The sequence below is a fragment of the Misgurnus anguillicaudatus genome, chromosome 18 (genome assembly GCF_027580225.2).
Source record: "Misgurnus anguillicaudatus chromosome 18, ASM2758022v2, whole genome shotgun sequence".
In the NCBI taxonomy this organism is placed as follows: Eukaryota; Metazoa; Chordata; class Actinopteri; order Cypriniformes; family Cobitidae; genus Misgurnus; species Misgurnus anguillicaudatus.
Window position 1 is genome coordinate 21,826,114 of NC_073354.2, and position 19,463 is coordinate 21,845,576.

Here is a 19,463-nt window from a genome sequence, read left to right on the forward strand (position 1 = left end):
TTAATGGAGAGCGGGGTGACAAAATCCCAAACCTAAGGACTGCATGGTCAATAAACCTCACCTTTAAATAATCAATTAATCAACAATAGTCAAATGCCCTCTATTCGGAAAACTAAATATACAAAGTCTTATGTAAAACTCAAGGGACATCCAACAACAAGCTGCAATGCATGCAGATCCATTACTACACGATTACTGTACTTAAATCATAACTATGTCTCTGTAGTCTATTAAAAGTAAACCATCTTTTGTCCCTCTGCAGACATTCTGTTTAGAATGATCTACAATTATTCACAAAATAATCACACAGTTTTATAAGGGAATGACAGTATAAAGAGACAAGCTTATCTGTACAACCATCCCATAAATAATATTGGGAGTTTAGTGGAAACATGCTAGTTTGTAGAATTGTTACATAAAAAGAGTATAATGCAGCTTGACATAGCATACTTACTTTTGATTTATTATTAAAAGGAGAGATTCATGTTCTAGAGAGAAGGACTGAACATATTAATTATGTATATCTGCAAAGAAACAATACAAATACAGCATACAGATGACCTCAAAGGCAAAGCTAAGAAACCCAGACCAAAAGCCACAAAACTACAATAATGGCTTTGGACATCCTGCGCCCGCCCTCCACACCTCCCAAATGATTTAAACCTCCACACGCTCATAATGACACCTTCCGGCAGGCACCTGCTTTCACCGGGTGCCCTCCTGTAATTTCCCTCCACAGGGCTCGTGTGAAAGACGGAGGGCGAGTGGGCGGACGCTGAGGAGGTTGTGAGACGGAGAGGTGTCGTGGGGAAGGTAAATGCAAAGATTTCAAAACCGATTGCATTTATTTTGATGAACGAGGGGTCGCCCACTCATTTTTCTCCATTTACCATAAATGATGCTAAAGAAACAGATATCTGATTCAACAAAGGTACAGGTCCTCTGTTAATTAATCAGGCTAAACTGAGGGAAGACGGCACAAATGCTTTTATGTTCATCAGCGTTTAGCAAAATAAGAGATTTTTCAATTCAACTGAGAAAAGCGATTATGCTTGCTGTTGCAACTTCTAGCAGAATAACTTCTTAAAAAGAAGTCCTTGAAGGACCAAAAATGACCAAATAAGCAAAAACATAAGTTATGAGCATGAGAGTATAAAAATACTGTATTTGCATAATTGTAAACCTTGCCCTGCAATGTATTAACTTGTCTGGAGATCTACTGTAAATTTACATTTATGCATTTGGCATATGCTTTTATCCGAAGCGACTTAAAGGGGACATATCAGGCATCTGGCGTTTTTCATGTTTCATGTTTTTAATTGGGTCCCCAGTGCTTCTATCACCCAGTAACTTAGTTTTGGTCAACCATTCTCTGCAAGCATGTGAAAAATAGCTCATTGAAATCTGGCTCCCTTTGTGATGTCAGAAGGGGATAATAGCACCCCTTAATCTGCACAATCCAACCACGGCACTGCCATTTAGTGCAGAGATCCGCTCATTTGCATTTTAAAGGAGACACCCAAAATGGCAAATTTTTGCTCACACTTACAAAGTGGCAAATTATCTATATGGTATTTTAAGCTAACATATGTACTCTGGGGACACCAAATATTTATTTTACATCTTCCAAGTCTTGTGAAATGTTCCCTTTAAAGGAATATTCCATTTTCTTAAAAGAAAAATCCAGATAATTTATTCACCACCATGTCATCCAAAATGTTGATGTCTTTTTTTGTTCAGTCAAAAAGAAATTATGTTTTTTGAGGAAAACATTACAGGATTTTTCTCATTTTAATGGACTTTAATGGACACCAACACTTAACTCAACACATAACAGTTTTTTTCAACGGAGTTTCAAAGGACTATAAACAATCCCAAACGAGGCATAAGGGTCTTATCTAGCAAAACGATTGTCATTTTTGACAATAAAAATAACAAATATACACTTTTAAAGCACAACTTCTCGTCTAGATTGGATCCAGCGCGACCTAACGTAAATGCGTAGTGACGTAGGGAGGTCACGTGTTACATATATACATATATAAAACGCACATTTGCGGACCATTGTAAACAATAAACTGACACAAAGACATTAATTAGTATCAGTTGACATACAACAACGTAGGAACGGTCCTCTTTCTCAACACACTTGTAAACACTGGGGCGGAGTTTCGCGTTCGTCTTCTGTGACCTCTTGACGTCATGACGTATTGCGTGGGGTCACGCTGGCGCATCACGACCGGATCTAGACGAGAAGTTGTGTTTTAAAAGTGTATATTTGTTATTTTTATTGTCAAAAATGACAATCGTTTCGCTAGATAAGACCCTTATGCCCTAAATAAGAAAAATCCTGCAATGTTTTCCTCAAAAAACATACATTTCTTCTCGACTGAACAAAGAAAGACATCAACATTTTGGATGACATGGTGGTGAGTAAATTATCTGGATTTTTCTTTTAAGAAAATGGAATATTCCTTTAAGGTGCATTGAAGGTATACACTTAATTTGACCGCTCAAAATACTTCCTCCTATCCCCTCCTACAGCATAATACAACAAACCCAAGAATGGTTTTGTCTATAATGCAAGCGAAATCAGACACCATAACCATACAGAAATCCTTAAAACAGGTTCAGAGGTGTTGTTGTGTATTTCTAGACAAGTATGATGCTCCAGTTAAACAAAACAGCAGAACCAGTTTAGTGACTCTATGTGGTGGACTCTGAAGACACCACAAGTTTAAAAAAAACATGAAATTGATTGACAATAGCACTTTTAATTCCTACGCTGATGCAATCCTATTATAACCAGACCTTTAGACAGAACACAAGAGATGGTATACATTTTAAATATGCATATCTGCTAAAACATTAAACGTGTCAACATTTAGGTGCACACAAGCATAACAATGGTCTCAAAGCTAACAGACATGGACAAAAAGCCATAAAGGAAACGCAACCACATTTACTTGAATTGCAAGGAAACGTCTGAAGATTTGGGACTTGATATGTGAAGAAGAGCTACGTCTTATCGGCTTTCAAAGCAACAGCCCACTAAAAATAAATGTTAACTTTAAACAATCCATTTACTGTCATTACATTCTAAAGACGTGATTACATTCAAAAACATTTCCTGGCTCAAAAATACATTTCTTAAACCAGTTCCTTAATTTTCCAGCAGGAGTGAAATGTTTTCAATTTCAAAGATTGTCTACAGTGTTTAGATATTTAATACTCCAAGGTGAGGAGGTCGTAATGCCTGAAACAGAAAGCTTCTTAAACCGAGACAGAAGAAACGGCATGATGTATAGATCTGTGTATGTCCTTAGATTACGAGAGGTATCTGCAAGATGTCCAAACAGTATGAGCTGCTGCAGGAGTAGAACCAGACGAATGGGATTCGAGAGGCAAGTTCATGCTTGCTCTGTGGCTTTGTAAGATTACAGTTTTGTCTCATCAGATGGTGCATAAAACTAGGGTGCACAGTAAGATAATAGCTATTTGTCATCTAGAAGATACAACTTGCTACAGAGACACGATCCAGCTGTCTTGCTCAGGGTCAGAATGGAGATCTCAGGATTTACCCTATGAATCATTCTGACATTTGACCCTAGGACCTTTGAGATTCTAGCCCACATTAATAGAGCAGAAAACCATCTCTGTTACATAACTTAAGCCTATTGGCCATATACTAAAGACAATTAAGGGATACTCCAAACAAATATCCAAATTACCCCATGATTTACTCACATTCAAGCAATCCAAGATACGCGTGTCCATCATCTTTCAGAAAAATACACTTGGAGTTATTTTAGTAAATGTCCTTGCTCTTTCAAGCTTTATAACAATAGAAAACAGGGATCAGGGCACAATTTCTGCTTAAACAACTCCAAAAAAAGGGCATCACAAAAGCAATCAACATGACTCCAATGGGTTCATAAAGGCATGTAATCGATCCTGTTTTGTAAGAAAAATATCCATATTTTTAAATTTTACAATCTTTAATAACTAGCTTCTGAGAACAACGGCATCTTGGAGTTTTAGCGTAGTGAGTGTTGGCTGCCATATACGTGGCACAGTGACTCGTGAATCTTGTGAATCGTGTGAATCGTGTGAGTCCAAAGTGGCTCTGCACTCTTAAAACGAAAGTGTTAAAACAACACATCTTGTGTTGTCCCTTTTCTTTATTTGAACACAAAATCAACACAAAATGACACTTAATGTGTTAAAATAACACAATGTGTTAAATAGTTGAACAAAAATTAAATTAACACATCCTTTCTTACCATGGGTTCACACCAGCCGCGTTTAAGACGTCAAATTCTCATCTACCGCATCTAGTTTGCCGCTTGAACATCGAGTTTACTCGCTTCATTCGCTCATGAAATTCTAGTCATCAAGACTTTCATGTGGAAATTTGCTTCATGAGAGGGGCTCCTGATTGGTTAACGCGGTGCATTTTTCTGCCAAAGTTCACATTTTTCAACTAGCGCGTTTGTCGCAGCAACGCTCAATTTGCACCATTTGCGCAAACTAGAAGCGCGAATGAGGCAGAATCACGTCTACTGCGCTAAACGCCCAATTCGCGCCGCGAGACCTCCAGACGCACGTCAACGCGTCTTCACATTGACTTAACATTGAAATCACTCGTGGTTGATGCCTCTACTGCGGCTGATGTGAACGCAGCATTACCCTACAGTCACATTAGCTACAAAAGTGAACGACACCGAGCGACACGCACTCGCTTGATGGGCGTTCCTTGGCTAGTTTCCAAAAGCGGTATCAAAATTCACTTTAGAGGTATTGTTAAGTTTCAATAACGGTGTTTTTGGATTTAAAAGTATTTATTTCTCGATAAAAGTAACAAAATATATGAGATAAAATGCCAAACTTATCAGATATATACATAAATACGCTTTTTCCGCCATCTTGAATTATTTTCTCAGACTCGACCACAGACCTACGTCACGCTGCTCCTTCACTCCGATTGGCAGTCGCTTTGTCGCATCGCTCAGCATTTGCATAAAATAGCCTGCTTGTCTATTTTGGCCCCGCCTTGCTCACGCAGCGCCGAGCTTGTTGCTTGTCGCAGGCAAACGGCCACTTCCATTGAAAATGAATGGTAGCCTGTCGCTCTGTCTCTGTCGCTTGTAGCTAATGTGACTGGGGGGTTAGAGTGTGTATTGCGCGCTCCAGCTCATGCCGAGCACAGAGAAGCACGTCCCCTGCCCAACATACAGTAAGGGGGCGTGCACACACAAAGGCATTTACAGCGGCAGATGTTTCAAATTGTTTCTAATGGAAGCGCAGCGCTTTTTAAAAATGCCAGCAGCTGGTGGGTCGAAAAATGTTCAACTTTGGGTGAAACGCTCAGATCATCAATGTTACTTAGCCTTCCAATGACAGTGGAGGAGGGGTGGGACAAATATCACAACAACCAACCAGCGCATCATTCAACAATCATTCAATCATTCAAAGCATAAGTATCATAGCAAAACAAAGCGCTCAGCTGAAAAAAGCTGGCAAGAGCCTACAGTTGGTGTCCGCCTGGCGTTTTCGGTAGCGTTTAAACGCCTTGGTGTGCACACCCCCTAAGTGCTGCCTTTTGTTGCATAAGCGTCTTAAGTTTTTTAAGGTGGAGTAAGGAAGTGTATTTGCATTTTTTGAGGTAACAGAAGATCGCATTAATATCCGTTTGCCAAGATGCATTTATGTGTCCGAATGTAAATGGGACAGTTTTAACAAATCAGATAGCTATCTGACCAGAGAAAACACATGAAGTGAGCAGGTGTAAAAAGGGCCTAAAGCGTGCCCGGCAATCCGCATCTCATGCTTACAGACAGAGCACAAGGGGCTTGAACAGACATATTTACAGAAAATTAGTTAAAAATACCACATTTATCCTCGTAAACATAGTCTATGGTGTTAATGTGAACAATTTAGAAGTAAAACCTATGTGTGACAGTGTATTGGATCTGTGCATTACATGTAGGTCTGAAAGTGACAGCACACCAAGTAAATTTTTTATGTCTGCAAAACTAAAATATTTAAATTAAATATTGATTAATTAATTAATCAAATATAAAATGTTTATATATAAAACAAATCAAACACCAAAATGATCGCAATACCCGGTCCTAACTTTTGTACTTACTACAAAGCTCTCTATAATAGGTGCTATAAATAGGCAGTACATCAAAAGCAATGATAACTTGCAGGTAACCATGGTGATCAAAACAGAAAAGCTGAAACTGTATTACATACACACACAGCCACACACACACACGCAGTATATGTACGTTTTAAACTATCAAATGAAATCCAGATGTTTCAAAAACTCATTAGCCTGATTTTTAGTCAGAACGCTCAATCTGCTGAGACCTGAAGCAGATCTTCCACGCTGAGATCTCACAGAAAGTGAGAAGACTGGTGCGCTTGCAGCCATTATCACACACCCGTTCATTTCCTCTCTATTGTGTGCTTTTCTTTCCTGTGGACACTTTCAGCAGCCTGGACCACCCCTGTGACGCAAACACACCAGAGAGCCACAGTACGACATACTGCTGTTTTAATCTTAGTAAAAAAATAATGTGCTTATGTTCGTGAACAGTTGCTAAGAGAGAGCGTGTAATTAATGTTTTGGTGCATCATTAAATCGGCTGTTACGCCAGAGCTGAAGCCTAGTGGTTGGCGCACACATACTGGCACATTGTGCAGCGGCGCTCATACAAGTGATGCAAGTTTGAGCCTGGCTTACCATAGGCAGCCTTTTAAGGCATCACAGACCAAGCTTTCATTTGGCCAAATGAAGCTTGGTCAGTATTGCAGGTATGTGAAGCCAATCCCACAACGCACTGTGACGAGCCTGGTAAAACTACATTCAAAATGACAGAGGAATAATTATGCATTTCATTATATGTGACCGTGCCTGTGAAATCTCGCCAGTTTTTTTATGTTTTTTACATAAATCATCTTACATAATGTACAGAACATTTGTGAACATTTTCACATATAGTTCATTTTAAAAGAACCAAACCCAGTTCACTTAAAGTGATCCAGAAAAGGGACAAGCCGAATGTGACCTCAGTCCTTTTGGTGTTCACAATATAGTGGACTCAAAAGAGGACCCAGTTCTTTTTTTGGTCCTCTTCAGAACTGAAGTGATCTCAGACCCTTTCTTGTTCACATCACAACTTCATAAGAACTCAGACCCCAGCTTTCTGTGCAGCAGTTTATTTTGATTGAATGTCAAAACCACACGCGAAAAGGACCGGGACCTCATTGATTTCACATATCAAAAAGAAATCGAACCACAAAAGAACCCAAAAGCGAACCGTACTCAGACCACCTCCATAAGTGGTCTGAGTTCGGTTTGCTTTTGGGTCCTTTTAGGGGGGTCTGAGACCACTTGGTTTGTTCACATATACACCCTGAACTGCTCTGAGAGCGTTTGGAGGGCTCAAACGAACTAGGTGAGAAAACACCCTTAAGGTAGGCTCACATATACATATAAATGTTAAAATAGTATCTATACTTAGTGGTGAGCAACGATTAATTGCGATTAATCGCTTACAAAATAAAAGTGAGTTTTTGCATAATACGGGAGTGTGTGCATTTATTATGTTTAAATAAAAACACACACATTTATGTATGTATTTAAGAAACATTTATATGTTTATATATATATTTATTTATATTTTTATATATTCTAAATTAAATATAAATAAATAAAAAGATATATAAATAATTTATTTATATATTAAATATTTGTGAAATGTGTTTAAATGTACATAATAATTACACACAAAACACACATATATATATATTATGTGAAAAGTAACAGATTTTGTATGCGATTAATCGCTGCCCACCACTATAAAATACACAATAATTCACACACAAATTGACTGAAGCTTCAGTAAAACTATTTTGAGAGTTAAGTCACCTGCTCAGGGTTCCCATCCATTATGCTGTCTATGTAGGCAGTAGGCACTAAGCAGCAATGCAACTCACTATCTTCTGGAATGGAGCAAATAATCCCTGATCTCATTCATTCCTTCCTGTTTGCCATCTCACCATCCCCATCAATATAGAAATCAAAAAGGCCATAAAATTCTGCTTCACTGTGTATCCATGGATACTGCGGCACTAACCAGAAATGCCTGTTTGGGCTGTTGAAACGCTTCCCACCATAAACAAACGCAAGTGAAAGATTTTTCCTTGAGTGTAGCTGCTTCAATCTCCCTCATATTTCCTGACTGTGAATCCACAGGAAGCCCCATCAAATCCCTCACTTCGCATCCGAGGCTTTGCCACCCTCCCGCCCACTACGTGCCAATCATCTGGCCATGCAGCTCTCTGCGGCTGACCGGCTCTGAATTCGCGTATATGTCAAATCCACACTGGAGAATTTTTAACCAGCAGGGAGGGCTTTGTTTGTCAGAGAGCTTATTACCTATAACAAGCCTCAGGCAGGGACAGACGAGGCTGGGGATCAGTTACATAAACATTGACAGAAAGAAATTCCTTCAGGTTAGGAGGTACAGCTCGACAATCCAAGTTTTGGTCCATTTGCTGAGATATAGAATCTGCATTGGACGTTCAAATTGTTAAAGCAACACTATGTAGTTTTTTTTACCTTTAAATAATGTCTCTACAATTATTTCAGTGAAAGAACAACTTTTAACTGGACAAATTGTACTGTTGCTGCAACCTGAGCAGCCTCCTAGCTGCTACAAGCACACTCTGAAACTGCCGGTGGAGGGTAGAGCACACAGCCCCGCCCCTCCCCCTGCCTGCAGAAGAGTGTCTGATACCAGGCACTGTTGCGCTTTTTAACCACATGGGGGAGCTGTAAGTCATTTTTACATGGAAACTACATAGTGTTGCTTTAATGTGAAAACATTTTAAAATGTTTTGTAGCGTCTGGGAGTTGCACGTGTTGTAAAGCGAAACCTCAGACAGAAAACTCATCTAAAAGGTGTCAGGAGATACGTGATGAAATGAATGTGTCGAAAAGTATTCCTACAAATGAGCCAAAAAATAAAAACTGTGTCATCATCGCTCATGCTCATGTGCTTTGAAACCCATGTGACTTTCTACTCTTGTCTGTTGAACAATAACATTAGATAATCTTATTAAGATCAACCCATCACAAGTTTACTGTAAAATATTAGTATTTTTCTTTCCAAACCCAAACCAACTGGAGTACATGGTAAATGATTAGCATATAAATACTTTTTGCTAATGCTTTTGAATGCTTTATTAAGTGCTAAAGTGAGTCATACATAATGTACTGCCATTCGATTACATTCCCCCGACTGGATATTCATTACATGATCTGCTTTTGTGTTCAGCGGTTTCAAACACAGGAAGAAGTTTTTAATAAAAAAAATCATGCAAAAGTGAGCACTTAACTAAACAATGAGTAGACAAGTCCACTCCCCAAAAAGACCCCAATTTGGGACCCAAGCAGAGCTGCAGAGACATACTAACATGAGAAAGTTGTCTGCATTCCTTCGGAGCAGGACGGGCAGCGACGGGCCAGGAGAGGAAGAACCCTGTTAAAACCATAAAAAGTGGTCTGGCCAAAACCACGCTATCCCACAGCTGCTCTCACAGCACCTCATCCAGCCTCTTCACAATGAAGAAAGTGAAATTCCTTCAGTCTGGGATTTATTCATTTCAGACTTTGGATGGTCTTCGCGTACACCAAGGGGCTTTGTGTTCTTTGGCACCTGATGTCGTATTTGTTTTTCTGAGAATTTTCATCAAGATTTTGGTGGAGACCAAACAAACCTGTCTTTTGAGCATGAACACATGTCACATTAAATCTAAAAACCATTACACGGAGGGAGGCTTGAGAAGTGTGCATGAGGATTCAATAAGTTTGGCAGACCACCAGGAGGTTTCCAGTTTCCACTCCAAAATTCCAAACGTCATGATTTATCTCCGAATTATACAGACGCTGTAACAAATATACAAATATATCACCTAGGGATGTGCATTTATGTCATTTTTTCATTTCTATTAATCCATAGGTCTGAAAAACGAGTACTCGATTAACTGGGGGCCGGGCAATCAAAGAAGCGGGGCGTATACGTCAGGGTGAATTTTTTTTATTAAAAACACTCAAATAAAACTTAATTTTGAAGAAACTATGACAGGACAATGAACACATACTAGATTATAAATGAATTACATGTTTTTAACAGAAACCTCTAACAGGAAAAGCAGCGTAATGAAAAGTGAAAATAAATGGTTAATAAACACAAACTGATGCACTTTCTATATGACGCACTCGACAAAATATTAAGCCTTATATACAACATAAATTTATTATACAACATGCATCTATCTGCACAAAATGCAAGACTTAAACCGAGTTATGTACTAGTAAAGTTTAACTACCATTGTGTATGTGCACCATAACAGCGCGCTTTGAAACACATCCAGCCAAAGCACATGCTTCATAACATTAAGCAGCTTTTGCTATAATTTTAGTGATTAGCTGTGTCGTGTCGTCCTCTCACCTGTTCTCAATCAAGATGTTATGCTTGTATGGCTCTCTGCTATCTCTTGACATTTGATATTTAAACATGAGATGATATGAGGGAACTTGTGACGGCGCTGTACATTTTGCATCTGAATGACCGTATTTTCGTCCTACCGAAGTGAATCCTAAAATCACGGCATCCTTAAACCAAAGTGCCTCAGTGATGTGAGGTGTGTTCGGCTTCACAGCATTGCGCGGATCATGGATCACATGGAACGTCGAGATCGTGGGGTGTGCGCGGACTTTATCTGTTTGTTTTTGAATCAGGCAAGGTAACGTTACTGATGTCATACATACGCCGGGTCTGCGTAGCTCAACACAACGTCAAAAACGCACTCAGTCTTTTCTACCATAGGCGCTTGTAATGCTAACCGGACATCAAAATGCTGCCATAACCACAAAAAATAAATAAACACACATGATCATAGTTTTCGTGATCGATCACCGATGCCACGTTCGAGTACTCGAGCAATCCCTAATATTACCTATACATATTTTACAGTGGTTCTGAACTGGTGGGTTAAGTGTTTTGTTGAAGAAAAGCTACAGCAAAAGGAAAGGTAGTGCTTAATGCTTACAATAAAATACAACAAACCACATAATCATGCATGCTAACGTAAGAAAATGTACCTTCCCATATCTTCCTATATGATGTTACATCAAAATCATCTTTCACTTGGTAAAGGTAGCTTAAATTTAGCCTGTACAATTTAAAGAGTTTGGTTCCAAAATCCGATAAACGGCATTTAAAAAAAAATTGTTACTGCCAAAATCAGTATTATATCAGGTCAGTATTTAAAGTAAATTTTAAATTTCACGCCAAATACAATATCCACCGTGTTTTCTGTCATCTTTTCTCGCTTTTTTCCCAAAACGCAATAAACGCCACCCTTCCTTTTCTGCAGAATGCAATAAGCTAATGTTAATGGTTATTGCCATTAATGTTTATTTTTTAAGTCAGTGGATACCACTAGTCAACTAAATGAATATAACATGGCAAAGATGAATGCACATTAATATATTGATTCAATAGATTTATAGCATTTTGAAAATAAACTTTTATTATTGCATTTTGTGGAAAAAATTATTTGTTTTTATAATAAATCTTGGATTTGAATTTTTTATGTTTTATAACCTAAAAATGCTATCTGAAAGTTTGTAACAGAAAATAGTGATTTTCATCTTGTCACTTACTTGGTATAGAAAACACATTTCTACTGAAATTAGTCTAAATGGATTTATTGCGTTTTGGAACCAAACTCTTCATATGTAATCTCATAGTAATACAAATACATTTCAACGTTTAGACAAGACTTAAGAGGCAATGAATCCTAAAATGTTCCAATTTGGATCCTGAGGGAAGAACCCATGAAAATCACTGTGTGTTACAATGCTGGAAAATCAAAGACTATGAACTGTGTGCAACCAACAAAGAATGTGGTGTACAATAACAGCAAACATCCATTAAACAAGTCCACTAAAGACTAACATGTGCACCCCACTAAACACATGAAGTCAGTCAAGCGCTCGCTGTAACCTATAGCCTACATGCATCACCAAGTGAACATATTGGATGTTGTAGAGAATCCCTACGATTACTCTGAAACAAGCAGGTGCCCCGTTACAATGTGCACCACCAAAGTAACTGTGCTGAAGTAACCAGTGATAAGTTGAATCATCCTGATTTAAGATAAACAAAGTAATGCCACGTTGAGCTTGAAACACAGCATGGGGTTTACACCATTTAAACATTCCAAAACTCGACCTGATGTTCCTTTTGTATTCATTTCAGTAAAATCCAGATCTGAAAAAAGACATCTGAAAAAGCCTTTACCACAATAAAGAAAATGGGATGGAGCCATTTCCTTCTGTGGAAGGAATTCCAAACTTTGCTGGCTGGAATCTCGAATCCCTGACCACGTTACAAGTCATATAAAAAGATATGCTGAACTCTACATGCTCTACATAAAGTCGAACTGTCTGCCAAATAAAGCTGGCAGCATTCAATAACCCAGACATCTATTCAGTGCCCAGACTGTTCATCTGTCATTGTCTCGTTCTTTTATATAATATTGTCCTATACAAGCTATAATCAGCGGCAAGACTTAGAAAACAACCAAACAGAGCGTCTTTCGCATTTAAATTACTTGAGCTTACCGAAAAATGAGTCAGACGTAAACTGATAACTACGTCTGGAGCGAGTAATGATGCAGGAGATACCGGGCAGAACGGGGCATACTTCTGCGCCGTCACACTTTTCTGCAGGGCTCACAAGCAGCCCAAAACCCTGCAAGTAATTAGCACCTTTTTATAACTCTTACATAAACGCCTCTGAAATGCCCCCAAAACTATGTGAATTTGCAAAATGCCAGAAGATGGAAAGGCATCAAGTTCTCAGCAGGAAATCAACACCTTTTATTGTATTTTTAAGAACAAAAAATGTGGTGTTTTAAACACAAATGACTCTTATTCCCACATTAGGCTTCATCACATTCTCTCAGCTATTAAGAAGAAAAACACAGTGTGTTTAACATAAAATCCAACTGAGGATCTGTGGTAAGAGCATAGACACGGGACCTCTGTACACGACGCACCTCGTGGGCCTGCCTGGTGGGAAAATGCCAAGCTTATTAGTGAACAACTCATGATGAGTAACTCGCCTCCATACCGAGATCTGCTTCTTTTAGACCTTGTTCAAGTGGCCTGAACCACCGTCCCCATCAGATAGGACTGCACATTTAAAGGGAGACTCCACTTTTTTTGAAAATAGGATCATTTTCCAGCTCCCCTGTTAAAATGTGATTTTAACCTGTTGGAATCCATTCAGCCGATCTCGGAGTCTGGTGGAACCATTTTTAGCATAGCTTAACAAAATCCATTGAATCTGATTAGACCAGTAGCATCGCGCTAAAAATAACCAAAGAGTTTCGATATTTTTCCTATTTAAAACTTGACTCTTCTGTAGTTACATGATGTACTAAGACCGATGGAAAATTAAAAGTTGCGATTTTTTTAGGCAGATATGTTTGAGAATGAGAGTATAGTTCCTAGCCATATCGGCCGAGAAAATTGCAACTTTTAATTTTTCCGGCGGTCTTAGTACACGATGTGACTACGAAAGAGTCGAGTTTTATCGCAATTTTAGCGCAATGCTAATGGTCTAATCAGATTCAATGGATTATGCTAAGCTATGCTAAAAATGGTACCGCCAGACCCGGAGACAGGCTGAAGGGATTCCAAAATGGTAAAAATCAAATGTAAATTTGCATATTTGCATAAAAAGTGGAGTGTCCCTTTAATCGAAAAACTAATCGGGATCACATTTACGGGTGAAAAAATTACATAAAGCCCCAATTACAATCATTTGTGCTCATTTCTGTGCGTTTCGGCAGTATGTTTGGGCAGCAATGATGAATCAGAAATTTTAAAAGTGACAAGTTGACATGTCCTAGCATCCGTTTTGGATTTTTTTGCTAACATAACTCCCATAATTATTTGTTATTTACATTCTATTATTTATTTTTGGATGTTTAGAATAGGGATGCTCCGATCGATCGGCCGATAATGCTTGCTATGCTTCTCAATGAATTACGGCGAAATGCCGCTACATCCAAAAGCCAGGGGGCGCGCTCGTGCAGAAACTCAAAATGCGCTGTAGACGAAGAACAATACACACGCAGCTATGATGATGACACGCAGCTCCAGGAAATGTCTTAAGGATATATTTATATTGCTGTTCTTCAAACCTTTTCAGGTATTTTCATGATAATAAAGAATATGTTTAATAATTATGTTTGATGAGTGTTGATTTTTCAAATGCATGTTATAAACGACTCAAACTAATAGTGATTTCAGATCGATAAGGACTTACTGATCAAGAGCCGTAATACGTGAAATACTGTAGCTGTGAATAAGATCGGCTGTCCGATTCAGAATAGTGTACGGCCACGTATTTTTAGTGGAGATCGGCATTGATCGGAGCATCCCTAGTTTAGAATTTACCATGCAGCTGCTTCACAGAAAGTTATAAAACATTTCAATGTAAAGTCTATAATTAATAGTCAATTATGGTGAATAATAATAGTCAATTATGCCCCCCCAATAATCGTGCAGCACTACCGTCGGCCACACAATGTGTATCATTTGGTTACCAACCGCAAACTGCTTATGGTAACAACTTGCATAACACACAACCATTTAAAGGCATAGTTCACCCAAAAATGAAAACTCTGTCATCATTTACTCACCGTTATGTTGTTCTAAACCTGTATGAGTTTCTTTATTCTGTTGAACACAAAAGATTTGTAATCAAGCAAGAAACAAAAGAACCATTGACTTCCATAGTAGGAAAAACTGGTGTCAGTGGTGCTCAAAAACAGTTTGATTACAAACATTGCTCCAAGTATCTTTGTGTTCAGCAAAAGAAAGAAATTAATACAGGTTTGTACCAACATAAGGGTGAGTAAATGATGACAGAATTTTTTTTTGGGTGAACTATCCCTTTGGGGTTTCATAACAGAAAAGTTCCCACTTGAGAGATTACCTAATTCTTTGATGTGAAGGTGCTAAGCGCCCGTTTAAAGGTGAGGTTTAAAAGATGAACAGGCGTTTAAGCTGTTATTCGCTGTGCGGCTGGGAACCGACTGTGCGTGTGAAGAGCTGTTATATCTGGAAGAACAGCAAATGCAAAACTCAGCCAGTATGGAATAAATCAGCACGGCCACAAAACTGCACGGACGGCAGATGCACAAGCAGCGTAGCTCCAACTCCCACAGCGGCCTCCAACTCCTCAGGGAGTTTGACTCATTCCCTGTACAAAAGACTTTAATACGAACCAAAGATGAACATCCTATTGTTGGTACGTTATTAACAAAGCAGCTACTTGAAAAAAGATCATGTAAGGTTTAGCTGGCTTTTCTTTCCAGGATAAGCGTATTAATAGATGATTTGCTTTAATAATGTTGGCTGACTTTGTGTGGTCACGGGATAAGCCACAGAGCTAACAGCTATGGAAAGCATTCCTTTGAACTCTTCCTAATTTCTAACGTTTTATCGTGTATAGCAGCAGAGATGACAGGTGCTATCTTTCATTTCCCATCTGTACTCCTGTGCTCACCCTTCATACAGTCTTCAGATGGGCTTTAATTGGACACATTCGTAGTTTAAGCTAACAGCCACGCTATGCTTTCCCAAGGTGTGAGACTTGATCTCCGGCTGGTTGCTGTGGTGTTCGATGCGGTTTCGTTGTGAAAGGGACCCCCTAAGGAACTTTGAGGAGAAGGCAAGTCATGCTAATGAAAGCTTTGGGTCACTCCCGCTTAAACAGACTGGGCCTAATTAAAACTAAGGATTTATCCAAGCCTAAAGTCATGCTGATGCCACTGTTTCACTTGGCTTCTATTGTTTTTAATGCAGGCCTCTGGGATAAACAAGTGAAGCTACGGGGGTGATGCCACATGGCCCTGGGGCCACTACACAGTGTCCTTCTTGGATTAGCATAATTGCCCTAACAAACAAACCACTAGTCGCATGAAGATCAACAAAACTTTTTTGGACACCACAAGATAGGCTGTGCACTTGCATGAATGGTTGTGCATCATGTGCTGTGTAGTTCAGTTGTTTTTAATAATTTATACATTTATTATTATACACAGTACACCCATATATGAAGAGTTTGGTTCCAAAACGCAATAAATCCATTTTGACAAATTTTGGTAAAAACGTGTTTTCTATACCAAGAAAGTGACAAGATGAAAACAACTATTTTCTGTTACAAACTTTCACACAGCATCTTTAGGTTATAAAAACATAAAAAATTCAAATCCATAAGTTGATTTTCAAAGATTTATTATAAAAACTGATTATTTTTTCCACAAAATGCAATAAATCCATGACAAGTTTTTATTCAAAATGCTATAAATCTATTGAATCAATCGCCTATATAAATGTGCATTCATCTTTGCCATGTTATATTCATTTAGTTGACTAGTTGTACACACTAATTAAAAATATAAACATTAATGTCATTAATCAAAACACTTACTTTGTCATATTAAGATCACTGTCATTGCGGTTACTTGACGTCCTCGCTTAACGTCTTTCACAGAGATCAGCTGTAAAATGTTTTTGGTCCTGCTCGATTTTCGTTGACTTTGAGTAAAATTATGTAAAGTTTTTCATAAGATCCTCTGGGGTCAATGTGTTAGCATGAGAAGCTTGCTGTCGGGAGAACAAGCACCCGTCTCCCGAGTGCCTCTCAGGGAAAATATTAGATGCTGATGGCTTACGTTTCTTTCCCATCACAGAAAACCATCACAGGTTTAGCGATGCAATTAAAGTATTATTTTGTTTTGTTTGTTGATCACGAAGTACAAAGTAGATGAGGAAAACTAGGACTCCGTGGACTCAGCGCGTCCGCCATTGTTTGTTTACATTGCGTGACTGGTGGGCTGTAATATCAGAAATGGATTTATTGCGTTCTGTAAAAAAGGAGCAGTGGCGTTTATCGCATTTTGGGAAAAAAGGGAGAAAAGATGACAGAATAACACGGCGGATATTGGATTTTGCGTAAAATTAAGAATTTACTTTTAACTACTGACCTGATATAATACTGATTTTGGCAGTAACTCATTTTTTTCAAAAATGGCGTTTATTGCGTTTTGGAACCAAACTCTTCATATATTATATAAACTAAAACTTTTATATTGCAAATGATTAGTCTCGACTAATCGTGAGGAAGCACTATTGGCTACTAAACAGCTCATGACTAAATAAATCAGGCTGTGTAAAGAGGAAGGAGGAATTACTAAAAATCACTAATTACATTTGAATTTTTTTCTCATCACTCACATGCCAATTATAAGCTATTATTTATATTATAACGTGATATATTATTATGACAATTATTTAGCTCACGACAAATAAAATAAATTAATATTTAAAAATTAATAATATTATTAATTGATATTCATGGGCATTTTTCATTTTAAGAATGCTATTTTTATCCCTCCAATATTAAAACACAACATACCGTCCATGTATGTCTATTACTTCAACTGAATGACTGAATTCAGATATATTCCTTATCCTTATAAAAACTGTTTCTACTGCAATTAAAATGAACCTGACAAGTCCATGTTCACGAACTGTGACTAAAGTTATCCTAGAGCTTTTCCTCCAGAGATCCATGCGGCACAAGCCATGATTTTTTTGACAGATGTACAGCTTTGTGCCACCAAAAAGCCCTTCTGCTAAGACTACAAGAAAACCTTCATCCATACAGCATAAGAATGGGTCAAGCCATTGACTAGAGACATCTGGGAAGAACCACGCAAAACAATTAACAGTGGGGGGGAGTGACTTCTCAATACAGTGAAGACACATGTGGCAGCCACAGCAAACTGGGCTTACAGGTGCAATGTGGGACTTTTAGAAGGATATCTTGACAGAAATGCAATATAATGCTCAAGTATATTATCAGTAGGGATGCACCACATGTTCAGCAACCAAAATTATTCGGACGAAAATAGCAAAAAAGTAATTTTAACGAACAATGAGGTCTTAGATGACGTAATCAAATTGCAACCAGTGCAAAGTGAGAGAGGCGCAAATGCAGCAAAGATGTTGGTTAACGCATTTTAAAGAAAACATCTTTCGCGAACTACAAGTTTAATTTATTATTCAAAATCAATACATCCTGAACACCATGCAGCGTATGAGAAAGACATGGCGGCAACGATCCTGGGTATTTGTCTGCTGAATGCACAAGCATGGAAAACGAGAGATTTTAGCTCTTAATCTCATGTCATAGAACGACAAAGAGCATCAGCAGTGTGTAATAAAAACTTCCTAAAACCCGTAAAGTCCTACAATGACAAACACGTTCGCTGCTCAACATACAGTGCAATATAAGCATTGTTGCAAGTTTCTTAAGGCATAGTAACTAATAGGTTCAGGGCTCCACTCTGCCACCAAATGGTGGCATTTTGCCACCAAAATTTGATAGTGTGCCACTGAATTTTACATCCAGTCGCACATGTGCGACCAGAAAATTTGACCTTTTTTTGTGATGTGACACTGAATTTGAAAACAGCACATTGTACTTTCTGCATCTATCTAGGGTTGTGCCGATAGACGATAGTATCGTGTATCGACGATCTTCAGACATATCGCCAATGGCAGGCTTTCATGGCGATAGGTCATGACGATAGTTGGCGAATGGTTATTATTATTATTATTATCATCGTAGTTTTATATTAACACCCACAATGCATGCTTTTCCTCACATGAGGGTTTGTGGGCCTCACTTTACGCGGAGAGCTTGTAAAGAGAGAATTCCTTCTTGCACGTACCTGCACTTAATGCGCGCGTCTTGGTCTCCTTCTACCACTAAATCCAGTGCGCCGCGTCATGAGCAGCTGCGCTTCTCTCTGTCTCACATGCACGCGCTCTCGCATCTGTCCGAAGTCTAAACATAAACTAAAGTAGTAATCCTTATGTATTTGTTCAGTTTAATGCGTTTCATGCGAGCTGTGGCAAACTTTACTTTTTGTTTAAAATATGACCCGCTGCATATTAGCGCCTCTCTCTCACTCTCGCGTACGTGCAGAGAGCTGCGCTCTGTCCGAAGTTAGATCACTAGGTATTAATCATGTTTATGATATGCATTTCAAGGAGTTGTAGCAACACGTCCCTCGTGTTTAATATATGATTGTATTTAAAATATGATCGCGTTCCGCTGGACCGATGCGTTTAAAAAGGCACCTCATGAGAGCACCACTGCTTGACACGTGTAGTCTTCTGCAACAGCACTAAACCAATGCATTGAATTGTTTGTATGTGCGCGCACGTGTGTGTGCGTGCGCAGATGCATATTTTACAGTTATTAAGTAATCATGATAGGGGTTTAATG

General features: G+C 38.6%; 1 protein-coding gene across 7 annotated transcripts in view; it reads right to left on the reverse strand.

Annotated features, from left to right (window-relative positions):
• Positions 1-19,463, reverse strand: part of sipa1l1 (signal-induced proliferation-associated 1 like 1) — a 105,968-nt gene that overhangs the window by 56,156 nt on the left and 30,349 nt on the right. The window contains exon 2 of one of the 7 annotated variants that reach the window (XM_055186362.2): positions 3,748-3,780. The exons of the other annotated variants lie outside the window; for them this stretch is intronic. The gene's annotated coding sequence lies outside the window, so the exon portion shown is untranslated. The remainder of the gene's footprint in view (positions 1-3,747; positions 3,781-19,463) is intronic. 7 annotated transcript variants of the gene reach the window in all.